Genomic DNA, 16,865 nt, shown 5'->3' with positions numbered 1-16,865 from the left:
AAGTTGGTGGTTGGTTTATGCCCTGAGGTGGGGGAGTTTCTAGCCTTTACATGAGCATGTAGCTGGGTATTCTCTTCATATATGACAGACTTGCACTCAAGCCACTCCCTGCCTCTGGAGTTGGGTGCCAAGGAGCAGCACAGATCAGCTGCACCACTGCACTGTGCTGGTGTGGTCCTCAGTCCCCAGCTTTTGCAGCAAGGGGTCTGAGCTCCCATGGTGTGTCGCTGGTATCATGGTCTGCAGAGGATTCCAAGAGAAACTGTGTTCCAGGCAGTATTACCAAGTGACAGGATTTACTCTGTTCAGTAAAGTGTGACCTGAGCTCTGTCCTGCTCCTGTCTTCTAAACACGAGAGCAGGACAGTTGGCTCCATTGGTGCTCAGTCAAGGCCACCATAAGAGACCACTGAACCTCTGTCACGAGTCACGATAACGCTGCTATCTGGCTCCCTCCCTCCTGGTGCTCTCCAGTGGCCAAATCTTTCATCACAAGCTGCACATGCAAACAGCGTGTCCTGCCACACAGGGACCTTGGCAGGATCTGGTGTGAAACAGCCTCCAGCAACTGAAAGCATGTGGAAGAGAGGCCTGGGGAGAAAGGAGAAAGACCTCAAGTGATGGCTTCATTGTCTGGTGCTGATGTATCAGTCAGTAATATGCAGGACTTGTGCTCACCTCAGGGATGAGGAAGGAGAGAGTGCTTTTTTAAATTATATATTGCTAATTCTTTCCCAACCAACGAGCCTGGGATTTCCTTCCATTCTGAGGCAATACTTTCATCTGTCTCCTGTTTAACAATCAGAACTTGCTTGAGAAGTTGTTTTTCTTTCTTGTGGAAGATTGCATTGGAGCCAGAGCGTTGTTTACCCAAGATCTATAATAAAAATTCTTTATCCTTATTTTGCTTCCTCTCCAGCTCAAAAAGGGGTGGCATGGAAGGTAGTACATATTCCATAGATAAGATCTTCCAGGTTCAGCCTATTTGGTAACCACAGTTACCAGACAGCTCTGACTTCAAGCAGTTGGTCAGTCTCCCTTGTGCTACCTGGACTTCTATAGTCTATGGATTTGATTTGCTGCAAGCTCTCCCAGTGGTCCCAGGTAAACTGAAGCAGAGAGGTTGTGTCTGTTCCCAAACAGCAGTTAGGGATTGAAAATTACCTGTCATTTCTCCTCTGTGAAGTGATTTTCACAGAGCTGTTTGATGAAGAAATGTTCTGTCCAAGCCACTATCGTGGTTGTGGTATTTTATAGATGAAGCTATAAGAGGTCCATACTACTTAGTAAGCTGGAAACTTACCTAGCTACTAACAAACAACATAACAATCTCAATTCTAAAACTTGAGAATTATCCTTTCTGTTAGGTAGTCAACTCAGTAGCTCATGGTCTGGTTTAGATCCAGGTCCATTGGCAGACTGCAGTTGATGTGGCTTGAGTCTTGTCTGGCTTTTTAAAATTCATGCTGTGAATTTTTTCTTATGTGCTGTTGTCTTTTCCCATTTTTTTATTATATCAGTATTTATTTTTCTTCTGATACTTTAAACAATGCATATGGTCTGATAGATTGAAACAAAAGACAGATGCAGAGCCAGATGCAAGTTTTTTCTAAATGCAGCTTTAGATTTGCAGACATGGGTAATTAGAAAAAGAAAATGTATCATTTTAGTTAGCTTATTTTTAAGTGGTGGGAAATGAGCATTTTTTAGCATGGAAGTGGAGAGCCTTCCTATGCCACATTCAGCTCCAGCATAGCATGTAACTTCATCATTTGTGCAACCCACTAATCCCTGTGTGGACATTCTTATAATTAAAATGCTTTTAATTTAGTAGAACAAGATAAATGAAATTAAAGTTCCTTTTAACATGGAATGAGGGTGTCTGTACAGAGATACAATGTGGTTTAGCTAATTCACTTTGAATTCACAACTTTAGTTAATCTGAATTAAGTTTCCCAAGTCCTGCGTGTGAAGATATCTTTATTTAGAAAAAGCTGCTGTTGTGGAAAGAGCAATGGGCTCAGCCCTGTCCCGAGGCATTCTGGCATGCAGCTTGCTTGTTCCGAGACGGAGAGTTTCTGGGCATTAGCAAATTGTCTACCACATCCTTTTCTTCTCCTCTCAGAATGCCTCTGTGCCACCTCCTAAAATTGTGGTTTCTGAGCCATTACTCTGAGTAACTTGCTCTGGTTGTATTTGCTGTGCAGCTGAGGAAACAATATTTCAGCAAGTTGTACCATTTTGGAGCAGGGAAAGTGAAACTTGTCCCAAAACCAGTCATGAACACATCCTTTGATCTGAAGGGCCTGTCCAGTGGATATTCCCTACCCAGGCCAGGTACAGAGCAGGGAGCAGGATGGGGGATCTCTTGTGCACAGCAAAGGTTTGTGCCATAAATCCAGAACTTGTGTTGCATATAATTTAGAAGCATGAGAACAACTGTCTTCTAGGGCCAGAACGTAGCTGAGAAGCTTGCTCCTGAAAATTTGCTTTTCTGCTTGGAAATGATCTTGTGGTCATGTTATATTTTTCTTATGAAAAGAGAAACTGGTCACATGGGTCAAATACAACCATTTAGGACAAAGCCCTAAATGAAACTTACTGTTTGCCACATGCAAGGAGTGCTGGACCATGTAACTCTCACTGCAAGATTCACCCAGTTCACTTTCTTATAAAGTTTGTTTTCCAACCCTTGTCTTGATGGGAAATTGTTCATAGAATAGTTGCATTGTTTCACAAGCTGCTGGTTTTGGTAAGAGATCAACTGGAGGGGGATCACTTGGCTTTCTCTAAATTTTTTCAGTTGGAATTTCTAGTATGTTGATCACAGATATAATGAATAATGGGTAGGAGATAACAGAGTAAAAATTATTTTATCGCACTCTGTCTTCGAGTTGGGGTACATGGATGGACACAGTGAGGAGGAGGTGGTTTTCCATGGCCCAGCTGATGAATTCAAGTTCCTTCTACCTGGCAAAGTTCTTCCTGACACACTGAAGTCTCCAGAAGTCCTGAAAGCATCATGCACTGTGCGTGTGTACTATAAATAAACTTTTAAAAACATAATTTAAAAACACCTTTGGCAAAGCACATGTTTAACTGAAACCTGTCTGGTCAAGGTTGACTCAGTGGTGTAGGATGAAGATGGGGAAAGAGCAAGTGGGAGCACATAAATGAAACCTGCTGTCAGAGAAAAGCCACTTGTTTGTCATTTTCAGGCTGTCCAAGCTCTTGGCATGTGAGCTGTGGGAGATCCCTAGTGGCTTTCTGGATATTTGCCCTTGGCATGCATGTTTGTGAGTGATCTGAGATTTCATTAACAAAGCTGCACGAACAAAGTTAGTTAACCTGTTAGAAAAAGATCAGATGGCTGGGAATCATAGTTGATTCTCCAGTTCTAAAAATCCAAACAGCTCTGGCTGCAGGTCTCCAATCTATTAGATAAAATAATGTCAAGAAGTCCTCTTAATGAATTTTTATGTGTTCCACCCACAGTTCGTATAGCTGCATCCCTTTATTTTGAATGGACAATTCTTTTGATCTGTACAGAACCAGAGGTTTGGGGAGATGAAACTCTCTCAGGGTAAATTGCTCTGATAGTATCTGTGGAGGTATATAATCTATATAATCTGCACTGCTGCTGTCTCAAAGCAGGTCTGACTTACCTGCTTGTTTTTTAAGTTGTATGAAAACATGATGTGTCTTCAAGCAAGAAAAAGAAGTCTATACTAAGGCTTCTGTAGATGGGGCATTAAGGGGTTAAAGGCATTGCCCAGTCCCAAGGAAGCCTGTTTCAAGGCAGGCATCCACTGGAATAAGGTTTTGCTGCAGACACAGGCTGATGTGCTTGCAGCAAGGATTGCAGCCTTATCAGTAAAGATAAACATGCAAAGGCTTCCAAACCCCTGTGTCCCTGCCACTTGTTTGGGATCCTTTTCCAGAGACCAAGAGAAAATAGAAGATCTTCACCAAGATAGATGCTACTTTCAAAGGGGGCAGCCAGCAGACTTTGTAGACAGAGACCATGTATTACTCTGTGGTTTGGAACAGGTACAGGAGATATTAGTTTACCTGATTCAAAATAGTACTTGAGACCTGGCAGTGTCATGTGGGGTTGGCCCTTTCCCCTCACCCATCAGTCTTTTGCAGAGTGTCCAAATGCTGAACAACTCTGAGTTTTGTTGCCCTCACTGAGTTACTTGCCATAGCTAATTTCTGCTGCCAAGCAACCTCCAGGCTTTACTATCCATTTGTTTGCCATTTCCAGCAAATACTTTGAATGTTACTTTATTTTAATCCTGGTGCTGAGAGGAGGGGAGTGGAGATAGTGTTTCTGTTAAAAATGCACAGGATCAGCTACAGAATTTTTGGGCACAGAAGAGGCCATTTGAGTTGCCTGAAAAAGCAATCACTATGGTAATATTACGTGCAATTAAGGTGTAGCCTTGAAAATAATACACTTTTCTTACTTCTCTCTCCTGTTCTGTCACAAAACACAGTAAAGCAGGAGATGCAGAAATCAAGCACCTGGCTTCTTGAGGTCAAATTCCAAAAGTCTGCATTCAGAAATGCAGAGATTATTCCAGATGGGTGAGAACTGGCACTCTTTTTCTGTCCAGGAAAGTTTGTGCCATTCTGCAGGCTCAGCCTGGGTCCCTCTGTTCTGCCACTGAGCCTGATTGACACTTACATGTGTGTGGCCTTTTTAAACAGTGGTGGACTTAAGTTTGAAAATCCAGACATTTTTGGACTGTGACAACAGTTGGTATGGTGTTTCAATGTGTATTTTATTTTTTAAAAATTATATATACTATTTTAAAAGGGAGCGTGGTAACTTACTGCAAAAATAAGAGAGGAGCGCAGTTTACAGAAACAATTTAAAAGTTCTCCCAGCTGAGTGAATCTTTGAGTGTGGAAAAAGAGACTTATTTCAAAAATTTCTCTTAAACTTGCAGTGTGATAGATAAAGCTAGTTCTGAGAACGTGAAAATGTGGGCTCCATGTGCTAAAGCTATTTGAAAAGAGGTGTGAGTGAAGGGGCTGAGGTTGGTGTGAACGTCAGACTTCCTGCCTTCTGCACTTTCTGTGTCGCAGCTGTAGCACGTTCATAGTGTGGCACTTCTTTTAAAAGGGACTCTGACTAGCCCAGCATTTCAGGGAAAGACAAGCTGCAGCCAGAAATTCTGGCCCATCGCAGGATGACAAGAGGAAGAGCTTTTTTACTAGCTTGTGTTTGATCTTAGCTGCTTTTTTTCTGCTCTCAGTAGCATGCTAATGATACCTGTGGGAGGTGAAAAATGGGTGAATTCCTGCTAGGGTGCGGACAGGTTCGCAGTTTAGTTCTTGTCCTCTTCTTCCCCTCTGGTAAAAATTTTGGGGGCTGTCCCAATTACATAAAAAGGAACTTTTTCCTAGAATAATTTCTGTCCTATATCTGCTGAGGAGTCTGAATCAGAAAGGCAGTAAGCAGTTGACTCAGTTTGTTTTGTCTCCTCTCCCCGCTTCTTATGTTTGAAATTATGAGTATTTATGGGAAATGACTGGCTTGAAAGTCTAGGACAAGTCTGAGCTGCCCATAAGCCATTCCTTTTCTACAGTTCAGTTTTGCCTCGTTTATCCTAAACTTTGAAGCTGAAATGTCAAGTGCATTCTAAATCCTCTTTTGTTTCAAACGCCAGTGTTGCCAGTTTCACATTTCTTACTCGTGATTCTCTACGTATTATGTCCTTCTGGGTATCAGAGGACCCAGCGGGGTTGGCAGGCTGCACCCTGGGTCAGAAGGACAGGGAGATGGTGAAACAGAAGAGTGCCAAACCTGGAGGCAAATACACCCCAGACGCTGCTGCTGCCCAGGGAGAGGGTCTGCAAGTCTGAGATAAGGGATGGAAGGGGATCAAGAGGGATGGGTGGGCCCCCAAAAGCGGCAGTGATCTGGATGCCAACATATCTTGCTCCAGCTTTGCAAGGAGCAGCATGCAAATGCTTCAGAGGGAGGGCTAGTTGTGGTCTGTGGTTTAGGGAGTTGACACAAATAGTCTCTGAACCCTTTTTTTATGGGCCTGCAAAGGAGTGCTCTCTCTGGGGAACTGGAGCCTGTTGTCCTTGGTGTAATCCTTTCTTGCTTAGCAGGTTCGAGGCTGTGCTCAGAGCAAGCAGCCATGGCTGGTTGACAGAAGAGGGGGGTTTAGTATCCTACACGTTTTGTGTTAGATTAGAATGGGAATGTTGGTAATTAAACTCTTGGGTCTTGGTTTCTGTTCCTAAACTACTGCTGTAAATCAGCAATTGAGTTCTGTGGCAGGCAACCTTTGACAAAATTTCTGTGCCCAATAACCGTGTGGGCTAGGCTATTTTTAAACCTCTTTCAGTAAGTGCACTGTGTAACATTTTTGTGGACAGAAAATACAGAACAGCATGTTGACCTTCATTGCTGATCAAACTTCAGTTGCACCCGGATATAACTGATAGCAGATCTTACCTGGATTTGCTTTCTATTGATGCATGTAGGTGGTCACATGGAGGAGAAGTGAAATATTTCCATAATATATATATATCACAGATACCTGGATGGAATAAGAAGAAATTGAGAGCGATCACTACCTAGAACTAAAATACCAGCACTCCTACCTGGCAAAGCACTGGTTACACTGATCTCCCAGCCTGCTTCCCTTCCAATTGGGAGTTCTACAGGGATGACCAGAGAGAATCTTAGTGATACTATAGAGAAGCTTGTTGGCTTAAGAGGGCATATGTACATTTTTGAACAATTTGATTGTGTACCTTCTTTGTGGGAGGATCCCTGACCCTATACAGAGAGAGACAAATGCTAATTAACTTAATTCTGGGAACAGGAGGTGGTATGACCTTTTCCAAAGTGATTCTTTTGGGCTAGAGTTTACAGGGGGGTATTTGCTAGGACTGATGCCTGGGTTTGCTATGAAAACATTATTCATACAGAAGTGTAAAATTCCCTGGTGTGGCTGAGGAAGAAGTTAACATCCCAATCTTTCTGGTTGGGGTTCCTGGTTCCTTGTCTAAAAATTGTTGGTGTGGTGTCCAGATTTATGTTATTTGGTATCAAAACACAGTTACATTTTCTATCATATCTTTTAGCACTGAGCAGAGCAATTAGATACAAGTTATTATTAGACTGTTGTTTTGGACACCACTCACTGGGTTGTGAACACCCCACCTCCTATTAGCAACAAAGGGGAAATTAATTTCTGAGAATTATTTTTCTGAACTATCAAGGTGTTATTTATTCTAAGCATTTTCCAAATTTCAGTAAATTTTGCCAAAGGAGTGGTAAGGCCTCTTAATGCCATCTCTTTGCTGTGCTCCCTCTGAGCAGCTCAGGGACACAATGACAAGCACTGAGTGTGCCTACACCATCCGTTTTTTGTTCTTAAAACCAGCACTAAGCAATCAGTCCCAATAGCTCCAGTGTAGACAAAACCAGAGGCAGCTACAGCACTGCCTTAGCAGCAACTGCAGAGAGCAGAGCTTATGGAAATGTGCCTGAGGTGAGCAGGACAGAGGGCCACTGGTCTGACTCTGCTGAGGAAATGAAATGCAGCCCCGGACTGGAGGCAAGTTGCTGTAGACCCCCTGGCTGGCCACGTGTCAGGCTCACAAAGCATTTAGGAAGCCTGGCTGCAGAGAAGTAGGCACAAAGCTGTCCATGGTGTCTTACAGCCGGAGAAAGGTAGGAAGGCAGCTGATAAACCTGAATTTTCCTCAGGCAAAGAAATATCTTTGCTCCCTGTTGCCTTCTAATGTATTTTTAAAAACCCCAACAAGGCAACTCTCCCTCATTCCCCACTACCACCCCCAATAACAAAGAAGCACAGGCTTAGTGGACCCTAAGAGAAACAAACCTAAGCGCCTCTTTGGAAAACACTGCTGAGGCCTGCGGCCATCCCGCATTCCTGAGGCGGCTGGAGCCTCCTCCCCAGCGTGCCTGCCCAGCCGGGCAGCTCCGCTCGCTCCGCGGCCGCTCTGCCGCTGCTCCCTCGCTGCACCAACATGCCCGCGCACAGCCCCCGGAGGGGCTCGCTCCTCTCCCCGCCGTGTCCGTAGCCACGTTTTGTGCTGCCCCTGCTCAGGGGAGCAGAAGTAGCACCTTCACTATGCGGCATTTTCTGCCACATTCATTCAAAGGACAGCTCCATGTCTGAAGTGCTGCCAGACTGAGCTAAGAGCACCGCGAAGCAAACAACTGCCACATCCTCATCCTGCTTCTTGTCACGGCACTGCAGTGGAGCTGGAAGTTTTTCAGCAATGTAACTAGGTAAGGGGCATTAATTTTGATGAAAATGAAGGGAAAATTCCTATTTCCCAGTTGGTTTGACCCCTATTTACAAAGATCTAGTAATGCATGTATGTAGAAGAAATATTTACATGAGTGAAAATGTGCCCTGCTAATATTAAAAGGTGCACGGTGGAATTTTGCCTAAGGATAAAATGTCACTTTAATTGAAACTGCTGTAACTTGATAGGGCATATCCACAACAGTCTTGAGGATCTACTTTAAAATACAGTTAAAGACAGAGACTACTCCCACCACTCTGTCTCTTAGAGCTACATGTCCTCTTTGATCCATCCATGGTGCTTACGATTCCTAAGAGACATGCATACTGCCAGTAGTCTGAGCTTATTAATATTTATATGATACCTTTCATCTGAAGATGTGTGCTTTGCAATTATTAATTAAAAACCATTTCACAAAACCCTAAAATTTAGCTCCATTTCATAGCTTACAAAACGAAGACCAAGAAAGTTTGTGTGTCCTTTGCATGAAACAAAATGAGATTAGGAATGTGGAAGCTTGTCTGCATGGACTTCTGCTGTGCTGTACTTCTTTATCTTTCTTTTGCCAGTAACTTTGGACAAGGCAGCACAAGTTTCCTTTGACAATAAAATGCACTATGAACCTGTACTACCTAGGCAATACTGACAAGAGCAGTGAAAGGAGCCTTCTCTTTCGTTCTGGTTCTTCATACAGTACTTGCTTGCTTTTTAGAAAGCTTCTTAAAAATGCAACCTGGAAATGCTCTGTCAGCCTTGCAGACCACATCCCCAGTGAATATTTACTTGTATATGTTAAATCTTTCCCTTGCACACTGTAGTTTAGTTCCCATGGTAGAGTAGACAAAAGGGATGGTGGGTTATAATCCACACCAGACATGGGCCCGTGGGCCTTCTCCTCTCAGTCCTCCTGGTGCTTATGGAATGAAGGAGCTTGGCTCAGTGTGAGACTGATAACGGGAGGAAGGGCTTGCTATGCGATTAGACCAGTTCACTGTAAACACCTAAGTTGCACAAGTGGCTCAAACTTTGATCTTTTTTGTTGTGGAAAAGAAATCTGAGACTCTAATACCTGCCCTCAGTCACAAAAAGGGAGGTGGACATTACTCAAGCCCAGCTGTGGAAATGTGAATATAGTTAAATGTGATCAAAATGGAAAAAGCACTTCTTTCTTCTTTATCCCCTGCTCCCCAGTGTACTGAGTACTTTTACCAGGGGCTCCTACTCTGACTTGCCTAGCTCTGTGACTTCAGGCCCCAGTCTCACACCTGAAACACTCAAATCCAAATGCTCCCGAGTGCTGTCTGGGATAAGGTTTAAGCCACAGGTGTAATTAAGATTTTAATTGGTAAGCCTATTTGGTATGGGGCACACCTAGAGCATGCAACAAGCTGGGAGAAAAGTGATCAGTTTTTCCTGGCATGCTCCTGCAAGGGTTAAGAAGAAGCTACAGCATTTGTGATTTAGTGTAACAACTCTCAGAACAAGGTCTTTGTGGATGCATCTGGCTGTCCTAGTGAGGTGGGCTTTGATTTTAATTACAAACCTGGTAATGGATTATCAAAATTATGTTTTTGCTGAAGTCTTGGGCACACTTTTCATAGTCCTGTCTTCATTTTCTCTCATGCCCTCCTTCCAAAATCTGCCTGTGCAAACACTGGAGCAAAAGGATAAGTTTCATAGGAATGTAGGCTGTTAACCTGTGGTATCTTTTACTATTGGCATTTAGGATTTTGATTAGATTTTTAGAGGAAAAATGTCATAGTAGGTTGTCTGGTAAAATGCTGGTGAATATTTTAAGATGCAAATGTTCATAGGCATTCAATGAGCATAAGAAAAAGGGGGGATGTGAGACTTCAGTAATTCCTCACCATTCTGATTTTTTTGCACTGTGTCATAGCTTTGCTTTTACAATCATTAGAACAGCATGAGACCTTTGCTTTGCATAGCCTTGAGTTCTTGGGCAAGGATTTAAACATGGAGCATTAAGACATGTTAGTGAACATGTCCTAATTAGTCGCTTCCTTGGCTACCACAACCTCAAAGGCCACGAGCCTTACCTACTATTCCTCTCAAACACCTTCAACAATATAGTATTTTATCCTAGTCTAGACAAAGTCTTAAGGGTTATGTTGTCTAGTCAACTAATCACTCCTTTTAGTGGGAAAACTGCTTTTCCTTTAGGATTGTTTCTCTGTTTTTTCCTTCTTGCTGTGTCTTTTCTCCTCCTTCCCTCTGCATACCTTCCCTGAAGCTACTCCTGTTCCATCTGCTCTAATGGAAGCATTAACTCTTTAATTGCTGATTAGGAAAATCTTATCACGTGGGCTTTGCAACAATACAGTGGAGTGGGAGGCAAGAGGAAGGAGATGTGTGAGTTCCCAGTTCTGTATCACAAGCTGACCTGGGAGAGCATTAGTCATTCTTGACGCCATGAGGGTGTTTAACATCTCTTCAGTCTAAGGGGTACAACAGTTGAATGGGATTGGGACGTACCTGAGCCCTTGTCATCTCTTGCTGCTGAACTTGCTATTTGACCTCCAGCAAACTAGGCTGGGCCTTTCATCACTTAAGTGGATAGAGGGCAAGTACTGTAGCTAAGTGCTTTTTGATTCTTAAATGCAGAAAACATATTCATGCAAAGGACTAGTTGCTTTTCTTGTATAGTAAGAAGTACTGTGAGGTTTTGAAATCTTTTCTGTATGTTCTGCACCAAGTTGCAGAGAGTGAGATGAGAAGCTGGAGGAGATCTGCAATTCTCCAAAGGCCTTTTAGCTCAGCATTCCCAAGCAGACATATGGGGCTTTTGCCCAGATGACTTATTTCCTTGTGTGATGCAAATTCAGCTGGTGGCCCCCTTCTCTCCCCCTGGCATCTGCTATTCTAAGCATTCGCGTGGGTTATCAGCATTTCAGCTCCTCTTTGCACTTCCAGCACCCAGTTGCCACAGTGGGGTGTAGTCTGTAGTAGGATACTTGTGAAAACTCGGCAGACTCGGAGGGGGCTGTGGGCGATGTGGTAAGAAAAGGTGTGCAGGTGGACTCTGCAACCCACGTAATCAGTCTCTGCCCTGAGGGCTTTCTGTGGCTCGTTGTAATTGCCAGTTTCTCACTTGGCTTTGCAGGATTCTGAAAGTTGCATTGGAGATGGGAATTGGACCTTTTTCATTCTGTTGAAAAAAGAAAAAGGACTGAAATATTGGGATAATTGGAGAACTAATGAAATTGCCATTGTAAAAGACAAGCAAATGGCATTCTTAGCAATTAGCAAGGGAAAGCATTTCAGTCAGACTGAAATGATATTCTTAATTGTTTGGGGAATTTATTGTTAGCAGATGTTTAATTTCCATAAGCAATTAATATTGGGAAAGCTTAAAATTGTTTTTATGTTTATAAAAACCCCTTGTATTTTACTTCAGTGGTGGAGTAACCACTCACACAATGTCTTCTCAAAGACCCACCCCACAAAGACCAGAACTGGCCTTGTTGATTCTTTCAAAGAAAACATGGGTGTATGTGTAGGAGAGTGCAGAGGAGAGGGTAACTCTATGTATGGGCACAGAATGGAAATAAAAGGATAAAATACCTTTGAGGAAAGGGACGAAACATGCCAAAATACTTCTCTTGCTGTCTACCTCTATCACTAAACCTCTACTTCCTCTCCCCCAACCCCATGTCAAAAAAAAAAAAAAAATCCATTTAGAAAACATCCTTGCAGATCACGTGGCAGCTGGCAAAGGCTGCTGCCCCTTCTGCCAGAGGCAGTTTAGGCTCTTGAAACAAAGCAAACTGGGTTGAAATTCTAGGCATTAAAAAAACTAAAGCAGCTGCCTCCCTGACATCCTGGATTGGACTCTGATTTCAGTTTCGCTTCTACTAGATCTTGGGTAATGTCATTGCTACGGTGTAACTGAAATGAGAACTGGGGCTGCTAATCTTGACATTGGGTCACCCAGTGGTAATCCATTTGTTATCTCTGTTACATTTGTGGGAGCACACACAGCCACTCCCTTTAGACTGCAGTAATTTATTTGGCCTATTTTATGTCTGATGGTCACTTGAAACTGTACCTCCTGCCTGTCAGCAGCTGTAGTTGTTTTGCTAAGTAACGATCTAAAGTGAGACTTCCTTGTGCAAATGTGTATTTTAGACACTGTCACCAGAAATCCAGTGGCTCTCCTCTCTCCCTGTCCCTCTCTCCCTGTCCCCTTCAGCTGTTTAGATTTCAGGACACATGGCTTAAATGAACGTATGCTTGGAGTTTGCAAAATGGCTTGAATGACAGGAGAAATCGGATCACACAATGAGAGTTCAGAACCCAGCCACCAATTGGTACAGCAGGAGTCTGCAGCTTTCTTACGCTCATTATTGTCTCGGCATAACATCCAGCACTGTGTGTTTCTCACGTCCCCTCAGAAAAATGGGCATGCAGTGGAAAGGAGAGGGCGGAGGAATGTCCCCCTCCCTGGAGCGGGGCCCTCAGCCTCCGCTCTCTGTGGTACCCCCGAGGCCTGCGGGGAGTGGGGTGGAGAAGGGCCTGCACACCTTATTGTGCCTTCTTTGCTTACGCTGGAGAATCTCCAGCTTATCCTGCCAGTGCAGTGACTGCATGTGGAGGAGGGGGAGAGGTTGTGTTGCAAGCTCTGAGAAAATTAGTTGTCTCTATTTTATCTTTTGCAGCTGCAGCACTTTTTTTTTTTTCTCCCCTCATCATTCCCCCCTCCCCATGCGAGTGGTATGTCTGAACCATATCCTTCAAAACCAGTTTTCTAAGCAGATTAGATGGGCAGCAGAAACAGCTATGCAATCAGGCAAAAATGTGCACTCAAGCCTTCATTTCACGCAGTGGCCAAAGCAGTGTCTACCACCTGCATTTTTTTACTTCATTCTCTCCCTTTGCTGTTATTCTGTAGTGCTGTTGTCTGTCACTGTTGTAGACTGAAACAAAATGCTCCTTCTCATCCTTAATTATATAAAAATTAGGGAGGGGAAGGAAGTTGGGTTCCACACTAATACTCATTAATATGAAACATAGAGCATGCTCCCAAGCTGGCATGCTTCACCATGCAAAGTGACATTTGCTCCCTGTGAGTGTGGGGAAGGGTAGGGTAATCTGGGGATTACCCTCAGGTCCTCTAAAACCAATCCTCTCCTGACCAGTCTGGAAAACCAGTGTCTCAGTTTACTGCTCCTTTGAATTCAGTATACTGCCCTGGACTGACACTGACAATTTGGTCTCTTGGTACCCCATATCTTTCAGTGCTCCATATCAGCCTTGTTGCATGCTAGGAATCTGACAATAATGGTCTTCACCTGCTTTGAGATATCATAGGAACTCTTAAGCAATGGAATTGGTTTCATGTCCGGTCTCTTATAGGAGCTGTATTTGGGACTAAGCTCTCCAGACAAGTTTGGAAACCTTATGTCTTGTTCAGTGTGGGTGGAAAATAGGGATTGGTTAGTGGGCTGAGTGGCAGACCTGAAGAAGACAGAATTGAGTAAGGCTTGGCTGTCTTCCAAGAGAGGAAACAGAGCAAAGTGTCCCAGGAGCCAATTGTTGCTCCTCTAGAGGAGAGGCAGGAACCCAGAGAAGATGATCAAGTAATGTTTCTTACTGTGAGTCTGGAGAAGCAGGGAAGAGAAGTTGTATGACAAAAGTAGAAAAGAGAAAGTAAGGGTTGAGGTTGAGGGTGGGGGAAGAGAGGAGAGAAAATAAACCTTTTATTTTCTATAGAGGGTATGAAGAAAGAAAGAAAGAGAAACTGAACTGAAAACTTTGGTGTGCTTTGTAGGGTAAGAAAGAATTTACTATATGCCCAGACAGAGAAAATTTGATTTGAAATACTGGTAGAAAACTGTGCTTTTTAACATTTTGGCATAATGCACTTAATTATCTTCTGCTGATCTATCAAAAGACAAGAGTTAAAACTTGCAAACAAGAGAGACTCAATCTTGCTGGCAAAAAGGGGGTAAAAAAGTGGGCGGAAAGCTGGTTGAATGTGTCAACCACAAAAGCAGTGAGATACAGTCGTAGAGAATTCAGGTTTTAAAACACAAGGAAATTGTGCAGAGATATTTCTCACACTGACTCGTAAATAGCATCTTTGGGTGTGCAGCACTGCCAAATTTACCCTTGTTACAGGGGCAACTTACAGTAAGTTCCCACCATAGCCCTACACCATCTGTTTGAATTACTTAGAGGAAAGGTTTGTCTTCTTATTCCCCTTCTATTAGATGTGACAGATTAATGTCTTTGAGGGCAGATCACTGTTAGGCTAAATCTTTCTCTGATTATGATTCCTTATAACTATAAAACAGTCACAAGGTTATGGGTTTTAAAAAGAGAGGTTTATTGCAATTCCTAACACTGAAACTACAGGCTAAGTGTCTCTCCTTTTCTTTTTTTTTTTTTCAAGAGCAAATCAAATCCATCCATACAGACACACACTCTGCCTTCTCTCAAATATATAGACCCGGGGGAAGAACACACACTACAAGAGCTTCATTATAGAGTCTACAGGAAAACTACTGAAATAGCTTTTTGTGAATGCATACAAATCTTCCCTCCAAGTCCTCTCCACTTGTTTTAAGAACTGTTTGCTGAGCATGAGTTGGTGGCACCCAAACATTTGGGGTAGAACCCAGAGCCTTCAGCAGGTCCACCAGTGGTTGTTTCTACCAACTGCTCATAAAAGCTGTGCCTGTGCCTTGGCTTGAAGCAGCAGGGTGAACTGGTCAGACATCTGTTGTGAGCTCCCTGGCTCAATACTTGTCAGACTCTAAACTTGTCATTAAACTCAGCTGATGAACTAAATCCCACAGTCCTTAGCTCATGCCAGGAGCTGTGCAGGAGGCAGAAGGGTGCTGATATTGCTATAATTTAAGTTCCCTGCTGAGGAAATTTCTGCAGGAGTGAGATTTGTTCATGGTATTATTTTTAAGCCAGCTTGTAAGATTGCTGCTGTGGTCAGTAGGAGATTGCTCTGAATTTTCTTTGGAGTGGCTTTTAAAGGGAACAGCATAGTGTCTTTAAAATGGAAACCTTGTTTTTCTCCTAGAAAAGCACAGTGCTAGATTTCTGATCTCCCGTAAAATTAATTTGCTTTTACCAGAAGTGTTACATTGACCTGTCTATGCTGCCTGAATGGGAATACCTCTTTGTTTTGCTTTTCTCTAACTGATCTAAAAGGCTTCACTTGGGATTGGTTCAAAACATTGCATTGGATTCCAGGTCATCCTTGACTGCTCAGAGAGCTGTTGACTGAAGTCCCTATTCTGCTGGACTCCAAGGGCCCTGGCCTTCCCATATGGCAGCACAGGTCTCCCAGGGACCATGCTGTGCCACAGGAGACCTCAGTGTGTGCTTTGGGAACTGCCTTCCAGCACGGGAGTCTCCTCCAGAAGTGGGGCCAGGGTAACCAGGCTGCCAAGCTGAAGTGACTGGGGCAGTGCAACACTGTGGGAAGAAAAGCAGCTCAACATTATACTGACTCAGAACAAAATTTCTCAGGTCAGGTCACCAAACCAAAATGAACTAACTGTGGTTTCAGTAATGCAAAATATTCCATTTCAAATGACACAAAATGCACTGGTGTTCACAAATAGGTTTCCTTTTTTTTGTTTCTTTTTAAACTTGTGAACTTCCATTCTACATAGTCTTTAATTTCAGTTTTTCTGCCCGAATTGGGATGAGAGCAAATGTTGAAATACTGGAATTTCTTCCTTTCTGGGGAGGAGGCAGCTGGTGAGTAAGAGCAACCAGTTTCTGGGACAGCTGACTCTGAAGCCCTGTACACTGGAGCAGAGCAGGCGATGGAGGGGCAGATAGGCCATGGAGGGGAGGGAACACACTGGCAGGAGGGAAGTAGGAGACAGGAATGAGAAACAGCAATGAGGGCTAGAACAAAAGATGAGGAGGAGAGAGCAGAAGTTTCTGCTTGGCTTCCTGGGCTGTAAAACAGCTCTATGTCTGTGCTATTACACTGCTGGTCGTGCCTGGCTCAGCACCCTGTGCTTGGCTGAGTGTCCAGCAGATATGTGGGAAGGTGCCACAAGAGCTCCTGTCCCAGAGCACAGGAGGAACTCCTTGGAGAGGTCAGGGCCTGGGTGAGGTAGAGCTGGGGGTCACAGCAGTGCATGGCCAGGCACTGCTGCAGGGTTTCACTTCTGCTTGCAGAACAGTTGAATCCTTCTGTGCAAATGGAATGGGGTGAATGCAGGACCAAAAGCTGAGCACTTCTGAGTTCTCATCCCGGCTCTGAGCAAGGCACTGCAGCCCTTGAGAGTCACAGATTCTCTGCCACTGAGTCTTTTTCTGCAAAGCAGAAAGCAATACTCTTCTCTGGTGGGACTAGGAAGGACACTAGTGACTGTTCCTGACACTGCAGAGTGTTTATTATTTAGCAAGTTTCTTGACTTTTAAAAATAAACCAAATTGATACACTCCATCCATCAGCAGTGCCCTCGAGGAATGAGTAGCTAATTAGAGAGCAGGACTTGTGAAAAGACAAACCTGGGTTATGCACAGAACAGGTTTCTCCAGTATTTATTGCCCACGTTA

At 43.6% G+C, this 16,865-nt stretch overlaps 1 protein-coding gene across 13 annotated transcripts in view; it reads left to right on the top strand.

The window, feature by feature from the left end:
- Positions 1-16,865, top strand: part of HIC2 (HIC ZBTB transcriptional repressor 2) — a 72,399-nt gene that overhangs the window by 20,356 nt on the left and 35,178 nt on the right. For 2 of the 13 annotated variants that reach the window (XM_085593104.1, XM_085593111.1), the window contains exon 1: positions 7,629-8,289. The exons of 7 other annotated variants lie outside the window; for them this stretch is intronic. The gene's annotated coding sequence lies outside the window, so the exon portion shown is untranslated. Of the gene's footprint in view, positions 1-7,628; positions 8,290-9,709; positions 9,828-16,865 lie in introns of those variants that run through there. 4 more of the 13 variants (XM_085593112.1, XM_085593109.1, XM_085593103.1 and 1 more) reach the window with 3 other exon arrangements.

This window comes from Lonchura striata, chromosome 15 (genome assembly GCF_050655825.1).
Source record: "Lonchura striata isolate lonStrDom1 chromosome 15, ASM5065582v1, whole genome shotgun sequence".
In the NCBI taxonomy this organism is placed as follows: Eukaryota; Metazoa; Chordata; class Aves; order Passeriformes; family Estrildidae; genus Lonchura; species Lonchura striata.
The sequence above is the reverse complement of the archived record's forward strand: the minus strand, read 5'-3'. Positions and strand labels throughout refer to the sequence as shown.